The sequence below is a fragment of the Myotis nattereri genome (assembly GCF_964212035.1).
Source record: "Myotis nattereri genome assembly, chromosome: 15".
In the NCBI taxonomy this organism is placed as follows: Eukaryota; Metazoa; Chordata; class Mammalia; order Chiroptera; family Vespertilionidae; genus Myotis; species Myotis nattereri.
This window is the reverse complement of record NC_138090.1, coordinates 41,007,281-41,026,269: the sequence shown is the minus strand read 5'-3', so window position 1 is coordinate 41,026,269 and position 18,989 is coordinate 41,007,281.

The following is an 18,989-nucleotide window of genomic DNA, read 5'->3' as shown; positions in this document are numbered from 1 at the left end:
TTTCTAGTTTCATTTGTATAGGTTTGACAACTTTACAAATTTAAGATACCTCAGACAAAAAGATAGTGTGTTCATTGAATCTACTCTTGTATGATTTGGTGGCATCTTGGATTTTTTTAAAACTAGGTTTTGCATATTTCATGCTAAATTTATTCCTAAGAAACATGGAAGAAGAGTGTTGCTATTGTTCATAGAACCTCTTTGTACTAGTCAGCTGTGGCTGCCAAAACAAAATGCCACAGACTGAATGGCTTAAACAACAGAAGTCTATGTCTCATGGTTCTGGAGGCTGGCAGTCCAAGATCAGGGTGTTAGCATGGCTAGAGTCTGTGAGAGCTCTCTTCCTGGCTCGCCGTTGTCCACTTTCTTCTGTGTCCTCTCATGGCAGAAAGCTCTGCTGTCTTTTCCTCTTCTTATAAGGACACTAATCCCACCATGGGGGCCCACCCTCATGACCTCATCTAACTTCAATTACCTCCCAAAGGCCCCACCTGCAGGTTAGGGCTTCTACATGTAAATTTTGGGAGGACACAATTCAGTCCATATCACTCTACTAACATAGTATTTTTAATTGTTTTCATTAGTATTATGCTTTTGGGGGAGATATTTTTTCCATAACTGGACTATTTTATAGTACTTTTATTACTAACAGTTTTTCACTGTGTCTGCTTAGGGTTCCAGATAATTGGTATTTAGCTTCTGCAAATGATGACACTTTCAGTCAATTCTTTCTTACATTAAATCCATATTTTTTCCTAATATCATGACCTAGCACTTCCAAAATCATGGTAAAGAATAGTAGCAATGGTGAGCAATCTTATCTAATTCCTAATTATAAGAAGTATATTTTCATTTTTTCCATTAAGCTTAATGCTGACTATGACCTTTTCCAGATATTTGTGGTTATTCTGCCACTTATTTTTTCTCAATTTAAAATTAAATTTTAAAAAACATTTTTTCTCTGCATTTTATAACAGGTTCTTTAAATATATATATATATATATATATATATATATATATATATATATATCTTTATTGATTTCAGAGAGGAAGGGAGAGGGAAAGAGAGACAGAAACATCAATGATGGGAGAGAATCATTGACTGGCTGCCTCCGGCACATCCCCCACTGGGGATAAAGCCCACAACCCAGGCATGTGCCCTTGGCCAGAATCGAACCAGGGACCCTTCAGTCCGCAGGCTGATGCTCCATCCACTGAGCCAAACCAGCTAGGTCAACAGGTTCTTTTTTAAAAATTTAAATTAAGATTTGGTGTTGAGTATTCTCAAATATTTTTTCAGCTCCTATCAAGATGGTCAAATTGCTTTTCTCCTAGACTTGTTAAAAAAAAAATAGTAGATGTCTTAATGTCAGATCATACAGTGTCTTGTAGAGTGGAGACAAGAGAAGCCCCGGAGGTAGGGGGCGGGCCCGAGGCCCCTCAGAAAGTCATGGCCTGTATTATTCAGGGCAGGCTAGCCTAAGATAAACAGCTTGAATATCTTAGCTGCTTAAAGCAAAAAATTAATTTTATGCTCATGGAAATGTCCATCCCACTTCTGTAGAAATGGGGGCTACTGAGACTCTATCCTGACACATGCAGAAACTAGAAAAGCAACATAACACATCAGTGTAGCTCTCACTTTAATGGCCAAAACAAGGCCCATCCAAGATGAACAGGGCAGAGATGTTCATGCACCCAGAGGCGTGCCGTGAACATTTAGGAACAGTAATGCACTTTACCACACTGCACCGGGCAGCTCTCGGCCCCTCCTTTGGACTGCAGGGCAACAGGATGCAGTCCAAAGTGTGGCCCAGCCCAGGGACATGTTTGTGCCCTCCCTTGTTTACGCAAACATAACCTGTGCTAAAGTCAATAATGGATAATAAAGTCAATAAAAGACTCTATCTGTATGGGACACTTTGTGAAGTTTGACCCGATCTTTGTAAGGAGATATGAGTGGGGGATATGAGAAGCAGAAATTTCGGGTGATGGTGGCAGGAAGTGCTATTCAAAATGCTTATCAAGCATGATGTGGCCACTGACCAATCAGAATTGCCACTGGTTGGTGCAAGATCTGGGTCTGGGAGGCTTCCCTGTTAGTTGCTGATTGTGGGCAGGTGGAGTACATGCAGAAGGGACCAAGGTGGCCAGACCACTGCACCACTCAGAAGCTTAGAGCAGTGACTGTTCACCAATTGTCTAGAAATAGTTCAATATCTTAACAGCCAAGAAGGGTACTGGTGCCCACCTACTGCATATCCGTCTAGGACATTTTCACATAAATTGGCTTAGTTGGAAACATACTTAATCAGAGACACAGAAAAAGATAGAGACAGCAAACAGAGTCCAAGAGAGACAGAGGAGGGCATGGTAAGGGATAGGCTGAGAGGAGGTGGGGACTGAGAGAAACTCATGCATGCACACACACACACACACACACACACACGCACACGCACACAGTTGTTACTGTTGTTGGTATTGAGGACAAGAATAGGAGCATATGTAAATCTATGTAAATGAGCACACAAATGTCTGGGGAGATGGAGGGTTCCCAGGACTCTCCCAATGACACACCCCCTCTTTACATCCTCGGGAAACCGCCTGTTTGTGCTCAGAGCTCTTCCTCTTCTTGACCTCCATACTGAAGAACTTTTCCGTGGGCTCTCCCAAGGCCCCAGAAGATAACGACCTCACTCCACGGAAGAATGGGCTGGGGAAACTGCACCCTGTGTACCAGCTCTCCTTCCTGCCCCACTGGGGAGAGAAGGAGAAGGGATATAGTTCCCTTCAGCGTCCTTGCCTCCAGCCTCCATCTGTATCCACAATGAACTTTTAGAGGCCGCCTACTCCTCCCTGCTCACTGTCCCCTCTGGAAAGTACCTTCCTGAGTCTCTCCTTCATCCAGTCTGCTAGGCACCATTCATCCTCCAATGGTCTGCACTGCTGACCCAGGATAAAACCTTAGGGTTTCTGGGCCAAGAAATACCTTCAGAACCTTAGTGTTACCACCACCTCTAGCTCAGCTTGGGAAACTGAGGCCCAATGAGGGAATGATTTAGATCCAAGGTTACCCAGGGCAGCTGAGCAGAATCTGGTGCCCTGCCTCTCTACCTTGTCTCCATCTATAGCCCCCACTTCCACCCTCCTGTTTCTTCCTTGAATTGGAAGAGCCAGGGCAGCCCTCAAGTTCTGTGCCATGTGACTCCAAAATGCCTCTCTTACCTCTCTGATTTTATTCTCCAAAACCAGTGAGATCAAAATAAAGCTCTGCTACCTCTGGGCCAAATGGTTATCTGTGCTGCCTTGTTCTTTTTTTAAATTTATTTTAAGTAAAATTTGCATAACACAAAATTAACTATTAATTTTGAAGTGTACAGTTCAATGACATTGAGTAAAATGATAATGTCTTGCAACCATCACCTCTATCTAGCTCTAAAACGTTTTCATCACCCCAAAGCTCAGTCCCCATTCTCCCCTCCCTCTAGCCCAGTGGTTCTCAATCTTCCTAATGCCTCGACCCTTTAATACAGTTCCTCATGTTGTGGTGACCCCCAACCATAAAATTATTTTTGTTGCTACTTCATAATTGTATTTTGCTACTGTTATAAATCATAATGTAAATATCTGATATGTTATATGTGTTTTCCGATGGTCGCGACCCACAGGTTGAGAACCGCTGCTCTAGCCCCTGGCAACCACTGATTCACTGAACTTAATTATTCTGGATATTTTTTATAAATGGAATTAGTATACAGTAAGTGACTTTGTGTCTGGCTTCTTTCACTTAGCATAATGTTTTCAAAGTTCATCCACAATCCGGCATGTGTCATTATTTCATTCCTTTTATGGTTGAATAATATTCCATTGTATGTAAATACCGTATTTTTTTAATCCCTTCATGAGTTGATTGACAGGTGGGTTGCTTCCACCTAGTGGCTATTGTGAATAGAACTGCTATGAACATTTGTGTCCAGGTGGCCCTGGTTTTGTTTTTCTCCTCTTCTTTATCAGGGTGATGGAAGGTGCTCTTCAGTCTCTTTCAGACCTGAGGTTCTGGAAGGATGGGGCCAGACCACCCCTCTCATATCCTCTTCACAGGCAGTTTAAAGAGTAAATGACAAAATTGATAAGGTGGCTAAACCAGGAGGACCAAGTATTATTTACCTGGCTGATAAGTAAATACATCCACTCTTCACATTGAGGCTCAGAAGGGTGGAGTCACTGTTTTTAGGTCAGTGACTCAAATCTGAGCATGATGACTTGCCAGGCTAAGCTCTTAGGCACAGGGCAGGAAGTGGGGAGAGGGGCGGCTTTCCCATCAGCCCATGCCTTGGTTTTTCTCCTGCCCCGTGCTGAGGGGCCCAACCAAGGCATGTCTGGAGTGAGGTCGTTTCATGGTGAAGGATGGGAGAGATTCCTGGGAGGACGATGTGGGTATGGGGCTGCCAAACAGTCAAAGGAACCTCCTCCACTGTCCGGTTGCATCCTCTCTGCCAGGCAGGAGCAGTGTGTGCTGTCTGGAAGGAGAAGGGAGGCTGGGGCTGGGAAGGCAGGAGGGACTTACTGCGCTGTGTAAGAGACTTTGCCTCTTGTAAATAATTTATTATTATAAAGCATAAAGCAATTTATTGTTCCACATTATAAAGCATTTCGTAGTTTAAGGCAGGTAATTTCTCAATTTATAAAATTTGTTGTCCTGAGCAAAAACCTTTTTCTTTTTACATAGTATTCTGTGGTATAAAAGCTCTTTGTTGTTTATAGAACATTTTGTATAAAGATTTTATTTTATTTTATTTTATTTTATGCTCCAGATAATTTATGTTTTTCTTTTTTTCTTTTTTTTTAAATTTTTTATCGCTTAAAGTATTACAAAGAGTATCACATATGTCTCCTTTTTTTCCCCCCGCACTTGACAATCCCCTGGCCTCCCCTACCCCCCAGTGTCTTATGTCCATTGGTTATGCTTATATGCATGCATACAAGTCCTTTGGTTGATCTCTTACCCACCCCCCTCCTGCCCTCCCACACTCCCCGGCCTTCCTGCTGTAGTTTGACAGTCTGTTCGAGGCAGCTCTGCCTCTGTATCTATTTTTGTTCATAAGTTTATAATGGTCTTTATTATCCAGAAATGAGTGAGATCATGTGGTATTTTTCCTTCATTGACTGGCTTATTTCACTTAGCATAATGCTCTCCAGTTCCATCCATGCTGTTGCAAATGGTAAGAATTCCTTCTTTTTTACAGCAGCATAGTATTCCATCGTGTAGATGTGTACCGTGTACCACGGTTTTCTAATCCGTTCATCTACTGATGGGCACTTAGGCTGTTTCCAGATCTTAGCTATGGTGAATTTTGCTGCTATGAACATATGGGTGCATATATCCTTTCTGATTGGTGTTTCTGGTTTTCTGGGATATATTCCTAGAAGTGGGATCACAGGGTCAAATGGGAGTTCCATTTGTAGTTTTTTGAGGAAACTCCATACTGTCTTCCATAGTGGCTGCACCAGTCTGCATTCCCACCAGCAGTGCACGAGTGTTCCTTTTTCTCCACATCCTCTCCAGCACTTGTCGTTTGTTGATTTGTTGATGATAGCCAGTCTGACAGGTGTGAGATGGTACCTCATTGTTGTTTTGATTTGCATCTCTCGGATGATTAGAGACTTTGAGCATGTTTTCATATGTCTCTTGGCTTTCTGAATGTCCTCTTTTGAAAGGTGTCTATTTAGATCCTTTGCCCATTTTTTGATTGGATTGTTTATCTTCCTTTTGTTAAGTTGTATGAGTTCCCTATAAATTTTGGAGATTAGGCCCTTATCAGATATGACATTGGCAAATATGTTTTCCCACGCAGTGGGTTTTCTCGTTGTTTTGTTGATGGTTTCTTTTGCTGTGCAGAATCTTTTTATTTTGATGTAGTCCCATTTGTTTATTTTCTCTTTAGTTTCCAATACCCTAGGAGCTGTATCGGTGAAGAAATTGCTTTGGCATATGTCTGAGATTTTGTTGCCTTTGGATTCTTCTAGTATTTGTATGGTTTCCCGTCGTATATTTAAGTCCTTTACCCATTTTGAGTTTATTTTTGTGTATGGTGTAAGTTGGTGGTCTGGTTTCATTTTCTTGCATGTATCTGTCCAATTTTCCCAACACCATTTATTGAAGAGACTATCTTGACTCCATTGTACGTTCTTGCCTCCTTTGTCAAATATTAATTGAGCATATTGGTTCGGGCTGATTTCTGGGCTCTCTATTCTATTCCATTGATCTATATGTCTGTTCTTGTGCCAGTACCAGACTGTTTTGAGAACAGTGGCTTTGTAATACAACTTGATATCTGGTATTCAGATCCCACCTACTTTGTTCTTTCTCAGGATCACTGCAGCTATTTGGGGTCGTTTTTTATTCCAGATGAATTTTTGGAGAGTACGTTCTAGGTCTGTGAAATATGTCATTGGTATTTTAATGGGAAGTGCGTTGAATTTATAGATTGCTTTGGGCAGTATGGACATTTTAATGATGTTGATTCTACCAGTCCAAGAACATGGTATGTTCTTCCATCTCTTTATGTCTTCCTCTATCTCTTTTTTCAACGTCCTGTAGTTTTCTGAGAAGAGGTCTTTTACCTCTTTAGTTAAGATTATTCCTAGGTAGCTTAATTTTTTTGGTGCGATGGTAAATGGGATTGCTTTTTTAGTCTCTCTTTCTGCACATTCACTATTCGTGTATAAAAATGCCATAGATTTCTTGGTGTTAATTTTGTATCCTGCTACATTGCCAAATTCTTTTATTAAGTCTAATAGTTTATTGATGGAGTCTTTAGGGTTTTTTAAGTATAATATCATGTCATCTGCAAATAAGGACAGTTTTACTTCTTCTTTTTCAATTTGGATGCCTTTTATTTCTTCTTCTTGTCTAATTGCAATGGCTAATACTTCCAGTACTATGTCGAACAGGAGTGGTGAGAGTGGGCATCCCTGCCTTGTTCCTGTTCTTAGGGGAAATGGTGTTAGTTTTTGTCCATTGAGTGTGATGTTGGCTGTGGGTTTGTCATATATGGCTTTTATTATGTTGAAGTATGATCCTTCAATTCCCACCTTGCTGAGAGTTTTTATCAAAAATGGGTGTTGAATTTTGTCAAACACTTTTTCTGCATCAATTGATATGACTATGTGTTTTTTTTCTTTCAATTTGTTTATGTGATGTATCACGTTTATTGATATGCGGATATTGTACCATCCTTGTATCCCTGGGATAAATCCTACTTGGTCGTGGTGTATGATCTTTTTGATGTACTGCTGGATCCGATTTGCTAAGATTTTGTTGAGGATTTTGGCATCTATGTTCATGAGGGATATTGGCCTGTAATTCTCTTTCATTGTGTTGTCTTTACCTGGTTTTGGTATTAGGGTGATGCTGGCTTCATAGAATGAGCTTGGAAGTGTCCCTTCCTCTTGGTGTATAAAGATTTTAGATGGTATACAGAATAAGCATGCATAATCACTTTGTGTTTTAACAAAGCATTTCACAACTTACAACACTTTTACTGTTTCCAAACGCCTTAGCAGCATGCACTGTTATAAAGTAATTTCCCATGTTACAAAACACACACACACATATTTTATTAATTCCTTTGCAGTGTTCACAAATAAATTGCCATTCACAAGGCCTTTCCTTCTCCCTAAGAAAGCATCAAAATAGAACAGTGCTTAATGATGGTGCAAGTGCTTCCGAGCCACCTGACGGGAGTTGACAAAATGCCCAGGACTCATTTGATAACTGTTCACTGAGAATCCACGGTGGTCCAGGCAGCTTGCTGAGACTCGTAGTTATTTCCTTCCCCACTTGATGTCAGTCCCAATAGGGAGATGTCCTGCCCTATTGAAACTGACATCAAGTGAGGGAGAAAATAACTAAACAAGATAATGGCAGACAGTGATAAGTGCCATTGGTAGAGGACAGAGTGGCAATGATAGTGAATAAGAAGGTTTGGTGAGCTTATTGAGAGCAAATGCTTTCATTCACAGAGCAATGCAAGAGTACTTTCCCAAGCAATTGGTTATCTATAATGCGCTTTCCTGTTTAGAAAGCACTTTGGAAGTCATCACCCCACTTGACTCTAAATTAACTTTGGGTGGTGAGTAAACATCACAAACTAGTGTTGCTTCTAAAAGATGTTATCTAGTCCAACCCCACCTATCAGACATTAGGAGACTAAGGCCTAAGAAGTGAGATGGATATTCAATGTCTCAAAGGAGACCAATGGACGGGCCAAACTTGGAACGGAGGATTCTAGGCTCCTCCTGCTTGTCACACACCATCACAATCCATGTTCACAGAAAGGAGTTGGAATTGGGGCTAGTATTGTGGGATGGAGCCCTTATACCTGCTGAATCTGATGCTAACTCCAGGTAGTTAGTCTCAGAATAGAATTGAATTGTAGGATGCCTCATTGGTGTCAGAGAATTGATGGCAAGGCAGACACAGGGGCAATAAGAGTATTGAGGAAAAGATTACTGGGGAGAAAAAGGAGAGGAAGAGGGCTAAAGGAAAGAAAGGACAAGAATAAAATGAGACAAAGAAGCACAAAAGATGATGAATGAATGATGAATGAATGAACTTTAATGTGCCAGTTAATGTTCTTATAGTAGGCGTGTTCGTATATCTCACCTAGAGGGGGTCAAATATATGGTGACAAAAGATGATTTGACTTTGGGTGGTGGGCACAGAATGCCACATACAGATCATGATATCATAGAAATGTACACTTGAAACCTATATGATCTTATTAACCAATGTTATCCCAATAAATTTAATTTAAAAATAAAAGTATACCTTATACTTGGTTACAGAAAAATTTGTTAGTAAAGACCTGAACCCAAATGAAAACCTCAAGTCTTTCAACCTGGGACCCAAGCTGATGGGGAAGCAGCACCCTGAGGCAAGTTCTTCTCATACAGATGACAGCAGCACAAAAAGCTACCAAAGCTGGGCCACCAAATTCAGAGACTGTTTGCTTCCTGTTGGATAATGAGTCACATTGCCAAGCCCAACATCAATGGGGCTGGGATACAAAAAATGGGAGAAAATGTTTGCAAATCATATTGGAGAAAGGACTAATATACAAAATGCACACTTACACACCCTAACAGCAAAAAACAAATAATCCGGTTAAAAATGGGCAGAGGATCTTAACGGACAGCTTTCTAAAGAAGACATGCAGATGGCCAACAGGTACATGAAAAGGTGCTAAAAAAAATCACTAATTATAAGGAAAATACAAATCAAAACTACAATGAGATAACACCTTAGAGCTGTTAGTATAGCTATTATAAAAAAGACAAGAAATAATACATGTTGACACTGATGTGGACTAAAAGAAACCTTTGTGCACTGTTGGGAATGTAAATTGGTACAGCCACTATGGAAAACAGGACAAGGCTATCTAAAAAAGTTAAAATCAGAACTACCATATCCAGAAATCCCTCCTTAGAGTATTTATTTGAAGAGAAAAAAATACTAATTAAAAAAATATATATGCACCCCTATGTTTACTAATCAACCCAAGTGTCTGTTGATGGATGAATGAATAAGGAAATTGTGGCATAAATACAATGAAATATTATTCAGCCCTAGAAAAGAATGAAAGATTGCCATTTGTGACAGCAAGGATGTATCCTGAGGGTATTATTCTAAGTGAAATAAGTGAACAGAGAAAGACAAATATTACATGATCACACTTACATGTGGAATCTGAAAAACAAAAACAAAACCCAACCTCATAGAAAGAGAGAAGACAGTGGTTGCCAGAGATGGGGGATGAGGATAGCCAAAATGAGTGAAGGGGACTAAAAGGTACAAACTTCCAGTTATAAAGCAAATAATTCATAAGGATATAATGTACAGCATGGTGACTGTAGTCAATAATTCTGCATTGCATATTTGAAAGTTGCTAAGAGTAGTAAATCTTAAAAGTCCTCACCACAAGAAAAACACTAATCTGTACTATGTTTCATGAGGAATGTTTTTTTTTTTTTTAAAAATCTTTATTGTTCAGATTATTACATTTGTTCCTCTTTTTTCCCCCCATAACTCCCCTCCACCTAGTTCCCACCCCACCGTCCTCCCTCACTTCCCACCCATTGTCCTCATCACTTGATTTTCAGATTCGCTTGTTTATAGATGTGCATTTGTTGTTCAAAATTTGTATCTTTACCTTTAATAAACTGGTAAAGTGTTTCCCTGAGTTCTGTGAGCCACTCTAGCAATTTAATCAAACCTGAGGAGGTATTCGTGAAAGCCTCTAATTAGCAGCCAAATAAGACAGAAGTTGTGGGTAACCTGGGGACTTACTACTTGCTATTGGCAACTGAAGTGACGGCAGAGGGCAGACTTGTGGAAATCTGACACTATTTCTAGGTAGATAGTGTCAGAATTGAGTTAAATTGTAGCAGTCTGAAGTCTGTGTGGTACTTCTAGAACATTTCAGAGGAACAAAGATTCTGACCGCTCTTCTGGGCACACCCTGCCTGCTGGCTGTGGTGTATGGAGGCCCCTGACCTTCCAGCACCCCCTTCACCTCCCAACCAGTCTGTGCAGCTGCAGCCCTCCTCCTGTTACTGGACACAAGACCTGGCAGGACTGTCTATAGTGTTTGAGTTCTTGACTTCGTGCAGAAAAGATTTCACAACATGAGTCCAGGTGATTTTGAGAGAATGCTTATTTATTATTATTTTTTAATATATTTTTATTGATTTCAGAGAGGAAGGGAATAGGGAGAGAGAGAAACATCAATGATGAGAGAGAATCATTGATCAGTTGCCTCCTGTATGCCCCCCAGTGGGGACCGAGTCTGCAACCCAGGCAGGTGCCCTGACCAGGAATCAAACCAGGACCTCCTGGTTCATATAGGTCAACACTCAACCACTGAGCCACATCGACTGGGGGAGAGGGGGCATTTATTAAAGCTGGGGGACAGTGAAACAAGGAAGGACCTAGGAGAGAGGAAGCAACAGGAGAGGGACTAGATGGGGAAATAAACCTGTGGTAGGCAGGTAGTCAAACATGAGCAAGCAAGACAACGGGCCAGGTACAGAAGGCCCTGGGTGCCTAGCAAAGGACAGTTGTAGGGTGGGACCTCACTCCTGGGATGACCTTTCCTCCCCTACCATATCACTAGTCATGTGGTTTAGATCCCTGACCTTATCCTCCTTAGAGATGACATTTAGGCCTCAGTTGTATTTCAGCTCCAGGCCCAAAAAAGCAGCAAAAACAGATAAGCAATGCCACAGCTGACCTCAGGACCAACTGCATTGGATAATGACCTCCCCTGGTGCCAACCAATCCATCAGTGGAGACCCAGACCCTGAAAGGACACACCTGGAGAGCTGCTGAATATTGAGATCTTCCCCTGGGACCTCCCCTAAAATCTCCACCCTTAAAACCCTTAGGACAGAGGACCCAGAGTGCTGTCCCTCCCGGGGGCACACCAGAGCCTTTCCCTTCCCCTGCCTTTCTCCCTCTTCCCCCCAGGCAAGTCACCTTTACCTTCCTCATTCCCAACTCCTAGGATCCTCCCTTTACCTCTATAACTTGTTTCCTAAGCCATTTATTCTATGAATTATTTCTCCTTCCTCTGAGATTTTTGCAAATAAATGTTCTCTTATAGTTTGAGTCTTGGCTCTTAATTCTTTCCTACCCAGAACTGCTGAACCTAGGTCCCATGTGATCACACCTGGTGCCATTCCCGCTGCCTACAAGTCTAGACTGGGCTGCTTTGGCTCACTAAGAAGTCAGAGAAAGGGGGGCCTTGGGACAAGGACAGGGAGTTAGCCCAGGACAAGCTGCCACTGCCTATTGCTACCTGGACCCTTAGAGTTTAGGAGGTACACGTCTGTCGGGGAAGGAGAGGGTGAAGGGAAAGGCACAGGGGTGCTCCTGGGAGGGAGAGCCTGTGCTGGGACCTTGGTTTTTTGGTTTTTTAAAAATATATTTTATTGATTTTTTGCAGAGAGGAAGGGAGAGGGATAGAGAGCTAGAAACATCAATGAGAGAGAAACATTGATCAGCTGCCTCCTGCACACCCCCTACTGGGGATGTGCCTGCGGCCAAGGTACATGCCTTTGACCGGAATCGAACCTGGGACCCTCTAGTCCGCAGGCCGACTCTCTATCCACTGAGCCAAACCGGTTAGGGCTGGGACCTTCGTTTTGAGGATTTTTATTTTATTTTACTTTTTGAGGGTTTTTAAAGGCTGGGAGTTTATGGGAGGTCTTACAGAGGACAATAGAATATTCATCAGATTTATGCTGGTGCACCAAAATGAGATTTATTCCCTTAACTTCACCTGTCCTTTCGTGTGGTTGGCACAAATGGCACTACATGGATTTCTGCTGTCTCCCTGAGTAGGTGATTTAAGCTATTTACCCTCTGGTTGTGGAGAAGTATAAACCATTTACTCTGAAGTGTCCTTGATTTAGGAAAGGTCAGACTTTGCGATTTACTAGAGGGCTGTAAACTGCTTGGCCTTTTAACTACCTGCATCAGTTTTCCTATTCCACTTGCCCTGGCTTACTACCCTGTCTCAGCCACTGGCCTGTGAACCAGCCCTTCTGCCAGGACAGGTCTTTGTGGGGGTGGGGAATGGACCTCCCCTAGGCAAGGCAGGAACAAGAACTGAGGTTATATAATCAAAGGTTTGGCCAGGTTGGTAATGGGGAAAGCAGGGATGGGGACAGGGGCAGGAAGGAGGAAGAGGAGGAGGAGAAAAGGAGGAGGAGGAATGAGGAAGGGGAAAGAGTCCCAGTCACCACCTCTCCAGTCCCAGCTCAGGCTCCTCACCTGGAATGTTGCAGGAGCTTGGTGTCTTTTTAATTAAATTGCCACTTATTGAATATTTATTAAGTGGCCTCTTAAGAGGTGGTGACACAGCAAAGACTGAGACAGCCTGTGCCCCTGCCCTCACCGAGCAGGCACAGCCCAATGGGAGAGTGCTGGTCCAGAGGGGTCGGGCTGGATGATGGCATCTCAGGGGGTTTGCACAACCAGCCTCGCCTCCCCAACACACCTACCTCAGCCCAGAAATGTGAGCAGAGTGTGAGGCTGAAAGAGCTGAGGGTTGGAATGTGCCCATGTGCTTGTGTCAGCAGGAGTGAGGCGGGGAGAGGGTGCCTGCCTGGAGCCTGGGGAACACAGTGAGGGGCTGGGCTGTAAGTCACTGCTGTGAACCCAGCACCAAGAACCATAGATTTCTGATGAAATCAAAGGAAGAAAGTTTCCCTTTCTAAAGGATTCCAAGCTGGCATTTTTTCACTCTGATAACTCACCATAGTTTAAAGTCTGGTTCTAAACCCTTGTTCTAACTGTATTTTCTTAGATTCAGTGTTTGTCTACTTGACATCCCATTATTACAGGGCCAATTGTATTAATACTAGAGGCCTGGTGCACAAAATATGTGCACTGGGGGGGGGGGGGGCGGGTCGCTCAGCCCAGCCTGCACCCTCTCCAATCTGGGACCCCTCGGGGGATGTCTGACTGCCTGTGGGATCAGGCCTAAACTGGCAGTTGGACATCCCTCTCACAATCTGGGACTGCTGGCTCCCAACCGCTCACCTGCCTGCCTGTTTAATTGCCCCTAACCGCTTCTGTTTGCCAGCCTGATCACCACCTAACCACTCCCCTGCCAGCCTGATTGATACCTAACTGCTCTCCTGCCAGCCTGATCGCCTCCAACTGCCCTCCCCTGCAGGCCTGGTCCCCCCAAACTGCCCTCCCCTGTAGGTCTGGTAGCCCCTAACTGCCCTTCCCTGCTGGCCTGATTACCTACAACTGCCCTCCCGTGCTGGCCATCTTGTGGCTGTGGGCACCACCATCTTTGAGGGCATGGCAGTCAATTAGTATATTCCCTTCTTATTGGCTGTGAGCACCGCCATCTTTGCAATGGCGTGAGGGTCAATTAACATATTCCCTCTTTATTAGATAGGATATTTTCTGTATTCTTGATGCTCTGGCACTGTGGCCTTGCTGACTGGAGAAAGACTTCCCCTTCCAAGACCAGCTGACTCCTAGAGACAGTGAACCACCTGTTGTTGAGCCTGCCTTTCATATATAAGCCAACCAAGGTTCCCAGCCACCCTCTTTAGCTAACTCTCAGACACTAAGCCAATATTTTCCCTAAAAATTAACTTCCTTAAATCAACCTGGGAAGAAGTACCAGACAGCTAGGGATAGCCCCTGTGCCCCAAAGCTACCGCAGTTCTTCAAATTAGCCAATCCTGGGCTATTCACCCTGCCTGCCAGGCCCCCAGGAACCCCAATTGCCGTCCTCTCCCTAATTTCTGCTCCTGACTGACTTAGTCTGGCCTGAGCTGGTGGGGGAGGGGTGGCATGCTGCAGGCCTGCTGTGCCTGCTATCAGGGTGTGATGGACCCCTGCAGGGCCTTGGATCTGGGAAGGCCATGAGGAGGGAGTCACCCTGTGAGGAAGTCACTGCTAGGAGCCTGATCTCCTGAGTCAGCCTGGGAGGTCTCCACAGTTTTAGGATAAAGGCGGAGCCAGGCAGGTGGTAGCCACGTGGAGGGGGATGACCTCCTCAAAGAAGCCCTCCCTGACCAAACAATCTAAAGCACTCCCCCCCCCCCCCCTCAGTCAGCAGTCTTCTCTCTCTGACTCTTTGTCTGTGTCTTTCTCTTTCTGTGTCTCCCTGGCTTTTACTCTCTCTGCTCAGTGCTGCTCTTTCTCTTCTGTCACCCTGAAACCTGTTCCCTTGCTCCCTTCTTACTTATACATGATCTTTGCCCCCACTATGCCTCCTGGCTCACTGCCCTTGGAGAGGGTAAGGCGGAGCTGATTATATAACTATTTGTTGTATAATCAAACTTAGTCTGTCCTGGACAGACTAAGGGGCAAAGGGGTATGTATATAATGGGGTGAGGGGTGAATAGAAGGCCAGAAAAGAAAATTTTCTTCTTAGCCCTCTCTTTTTGCCTCAGTTCATCAATCTAGTCTCATAGATACCTCTTCAGCTACATTCCTCCTGGATTGGGTAGAGAAATCACCTGACTACATCCCTCACCTGGAGACTGTGTAAATATTTCAGCACTGGAGATAAATAGTTCTGGCATGGACTTGGTGGGGTGATCTTGGAATTTATCCTGAAATTTTATACAAAATTGTATGCATCCATGAAATATATATAATTATTATTATCATTATTGATTTCAGAGAGGAAGGAAGAGGGAGAGAGAGATAGAAACATCAGTGATGAGAGAGAATCATGGATTGGCTACCTCCTGCACGCTCCACACTGGGGATCGAGCCCGCAACCCGGGCATGTGCCCTTGACCGGAATTGAACCTGGGACCTATCAGTTCGCAGGTCAATGCTTTATTCACTGAGCCAAACAGGCTAGGGCTCATGAATTTTTTAAAGTATATTATTATTGATTTCAGAAAGGAAGGGAAAGAAGAGAGAGAGAGAGAAGCATCAATGATGAGAGAGAATCATTGATCAGCTGCCTTCTGCATGCCCTCCACTGATCAAGCCTGCAACCCGAGCATGTGCTCTTGACTGGAATCGAACCTGGGACCCTTCAGTCAGCAGGCTGACGCTCTAGCCACTGAGCCAACCCAGCTTGGGCCTGATTGTGGTTTTAACTTTCCTTTCTCTAATGACATATGGTCTTGAGCATTTTTTCATACACTTTTTTGTCATCCATATATCTTTTTCATAAAGTATGTGTTTCAATCTTTTGCCCATTTTAAATATTGGGATTTTTTAAATTGTTGGATAATAGTATTTCATCAGATATGTGATTTAAAAATATTTTCTCTCAGTTTGTAATTTATACTATCATTTCACTTTTTTTGTTGTTGTTATTAATCCTCACTTGAGGGTATTTTCCCACTGATTTTTAGAAAGTGGAAGGGAGGGGGAGAAACAAAGAGAGAGAAACACAATGTGAGACACATCAGCAACCAAGGTACATGCCCTTGATCAGAATCAAACCCACAATCCTTCAGTTCATGGGCCCATGCTCTATCAACTGAGCCAAACTGGCCAGGGCTATACTTTCATTTTATTGGTGTCCTTTTCAGAGCAAACATTTTTTATTTTTATTAAGTATAATTTACTAAATTTTCTTTCATGGAGTGTGCTTTGATGTTGTATCTAAAAGCTTATTACCAAACCAAGGTAATAGAGGTTTTCTCTCTCCTTTTCTGAACCATCATGGATAATTAAAAGACTAGTTCTGAATGAGTTGTAAGTGTGTTTGCTTGGGAGGAGAGGGGGGCGGAGGATCAGAATAGAAGAAAGAGGTGACCACTGGGAGAGTCAATAGAGGCAGCCTAGAGCTGACTTTTACTCCAGAAAAGACATCCTAGCAGGAGACCCAAGATCCAGAAGGTGGTGCTTTGTGAGTCATTCAGTTTTCCCAGAATTCCCACCATTTCTGGACACAGGCTGCCTCAGCCCAGCTAGCCAAGTCTTATTTAAAAACCTGTGAGTTCCCTAAGAGATTCAATTTCTGAGTCTAAGATCCCAGACACATGAGAAGGGCACTGGGTTTTGTTTAATAATATGTATAAGTAGGATATAATACTCAGGGATTTTGCTTCAGGACAAAAGATTTACAAATATTTGGTACAAAAAGTGTTGAACACCATTTATTTAGATTATTACAGAAAACAATTGCTAGGCCATACCTCAATACTGGTCTTCTCCTCTAGAGATGGTTTCTGCATCTCAGACTTTGAAATTGAATGTGCGCACACGCATGTGCACACACACACACACACACATGCAAAGTTCTGATAAACCAACACAAGTAATCTTTGATTATTACTATTTAATATCCCCTAAGTATAAACAAGAGAACTTATTGAATCAAACCCTTTCAAATGAGTTCTCAGGCTATTCTAAATCTTCATCTCACTGCCTTTATTCTTTTTTCTTTTCTTTTTTTTAAAATTAAATCTTTAATGTTCAGATTATTACATTTGTTCCTCTTTTTTCTCCTCATAGCTCCCCTCCACCCAGTTCCCACCCCACCCTCCTCCCTCACTCCTCGCCCACTGTCCTCATCCATAGGTGCACGATTTTTGTTCAGTCTCTTCCCGCATCCCCCACACCCCTTTCCCCCCCAAGAATAGTGTCCATTCTTTTTCTATTCCCCTGATTCTATTATAATCACCAGTTCATTCTGTTCATAAGATTATTTATTCACTTGATTTTTAGATTCACTTGTTGATAGATGTGGATTTGTTGTTCATAATTTGTATCTTTACCTTTTTCTTCTTCTTCCTCTTCTTAAAGGATACCTTTCAGCATTTCATATAATACTGGTTTGGTGGTGATGAACTCCTTTAGCTTTTTCTTATCTGTGAAGCTCTTTATCTGACATTCAATTCTGAATGATAGCTTTGCTGGATAAAGTAATCTTGGTTGTAGGTTCTTGGCATTCATCACTTTGAATATTTCTTGCCACTGCCTTCTGGCCTGCAAAGTTTCTGTTGAGAAATCAGCTGACAGTCATATGGGTACTCCCTTGTAGGTAACTGAATTTCTTTCTCTTGCTGCTTTTAAGATTCTCTCTTTGTCTTTTGCTCTTGGCATTTTAATTATGATGTGGCTTGGTGTGGTCTTCTTTGGATTCCTTTTGTTTGGGGTTCTCTGCACTTCCTGGACTTGTAAGTCTATTTCTTTCACCAGGTAGGGGAAGTTTTCTGTCATTATTTCTTCAAATAGGTTTTCAATATCTTGCTCTCTCTCTTCTTCTGGCACCCCTATAATTCGGATGTTGGTACGCTTGAAGCTGTCCCAGAGGCTCCTTACACTATCTTCGTATTTTTGGATTCTTTTTTCATTTTGCTTTTCCGGTTGGGTGTTTTTTGCTTCTTCATATTTCAAATTGTTGACTTGATTCTTGTGATCCTCTAGTCTGCTGTTGGGAGTCTGTATAATATTCTTTATTTCAGTCAGTGTATGCTTAATTTCTAGTTGGTCCTTTATCACAACCTCAAGGGTCTCATTAGATTTCTTGTACATCTCATTAAGTTTATCGGCAGTTTCTAGAAAATTCTTAAAAGACCTTAAAAGTGTGGTTTTGAACTCTATATCCAGTAGTTTGCTTTCCTCCATTTCTGTCATTTGTGTCTTGTTTCTTTGTCTCCGCATTTTTTTTATGCTTCCCTGTGTTGATAAAGTGGTTTTTCTGTGCTAAGTGTCCTCTAGGGCCCAGTGGTTCAGCCTCCTCAAATACCTGAGGAGGACACTCTTGGTGCACCCCTTTGTGGTCTTTGTGCAGTCTTGCTGTAGTTAAGCCTTGATTGTTGTAGTTAACACTGGGAGGAGTTGACCTCCAGGCCAATTGGCTGTGAGAATCAGCTGTGTCTGCAGTGGGAGAACTTCTGTGCTGGAGACACCCCTCCGGGGAAAGACTTGCTTCAATGGGGCTTTGGTGCTCACTGGGTCTGCCTCCTGAGTGTGTCTTTTAAGGGTCCGAGAAGCTGCAAACTGGATGGTCCCACTCTGACCTCTGGGTTTCCTGGCTCCTGGATCTGTAGGGAGGTGCTAATCTAGCCTTTGCCTGAGGCTACCCAGCAAAAGCCTCCCTGAAAGGCTTGGGTGGGGCTGGTCCCACAGGATCAACAGGGCAGGGTGAGCAGTAATGGCTGCTCTCAGTCCTGCCCTCAGAGGGTCTGCTTCTCAGTGTCTCGGTAATCGCTGTAAGCACCTCCGAGAGAAAGCTACCCTCCAGTTCTGACTGATGCCAGACAGTCCTGCTTCTCCCGTATGAGTCTGGGTCCCTAGAGACTCGCCCAGAACTGGAGTTCAGAGCCTGAGACTCCCTCCCGATTGAAAATGACAACTGTGCCCTCAGCCACCAGCCCACTCCGTGTGCGCCTCTTTACCTTAGTATTTTACATCCGCACCGCACCTCCTCTGAGTCCCGGTATGCTTTTCTCTTTCCTTCCAGTTGTAGAATTTCCAC